This window comes from Bison bison, unplaced genomic scaffold (genome assembly GCF_000754665.1).
Source record: "Bison bison bison isolate TAMUID 2011002044 unplaced genomic scaffold, Bison_UMD1.0 scf7180017852608, whole genome shotgun sequence".
In the NCBI taxonomy this organism is placed as follows: Eukaryota; Metazoa; Chordata; class Mammalia; order Artiodactyla; family Bovidae; genus Bison; species Bison bison.
This window is the reverse complement of record NW_011483181.1, coordinates 10,803-11,761: the sequence shown is the minus strand read 5'-3', so window position 1 is coordinate 11,761 and position 959 is coordinate 10,803.

Sequence of the window (959 nt, the reverse complement as noted above, 5' to 3'; positions counted from 1 at the left end):
CCCTTGGACTGCAAGGAGATCCCACCAGTCCATTGTAAAGGAGATCAGCCCTGGGTGTTCTTTGGAAGGAATGATGCTGAAGCTGAAACTCCAGTCTTTGGCCACCTCATGCAAAGAGTTGACTCATTGGAAAAGACTCTGATGCTGGGAGGGATTGGAGGCAGGAGGAGAAGGGGACGACAGGATGAGATGGCTAGATGGCATCACTGACTCGATGAACGTGAGTCTGAGTGAACTCCGGGAGTTGGTGATAAACAGGGAGGCCTGGCGTGCTGCGATTCATGGGGTCACAAAGAGTCAGACACGACTGAGTAACTGAGCTGAATTGAACTGAATTCACTTCAGTATTTCAGATAAATATTACCTTCAAATTGTTCTTATTTTTAACATGAATATTAATGTTCTGTTAGCTAATGAACTCTGACTCTTAATGTGAACAGAGGTCCTAAATATTGATTGCTGTCAGGATTTCTCCTAAACACCAACAAATGTTAACTCAACACTTTGATTGGAGAGACATTGGAAAATTGTTTCTGAATTTTTTACATAAAAATTTTGCTGTATGTATTCTATACAAATCACAATAAAATGATGAAGTAACATTTATAGCATTTTGATTCTCAGTTTTAGTATCCTCTCTTCATCGTTGAACTTTGTTTTTCCTGAAGGATAGAGAATGACTACATACACATACACATAATTTATTATGATTTAAGTCTACTATTTAGATTCATAAAAGTCTGACATATGAGATGAGACAAAAGATCCATAAACACATTATATACATTTGAAATAGGCACACATTATTGAGTCATTTAATTGTTACATCTCCAAGGATAATTCTTGACTAGTTAAACTCATTGGGACATTGGTTATAATTTTGATAACACACCATTTTCCTCCAGAGATGATCAAGGATAATCATCATGTAGAATAGGACTTGGGCTTCCCTGGTGGCT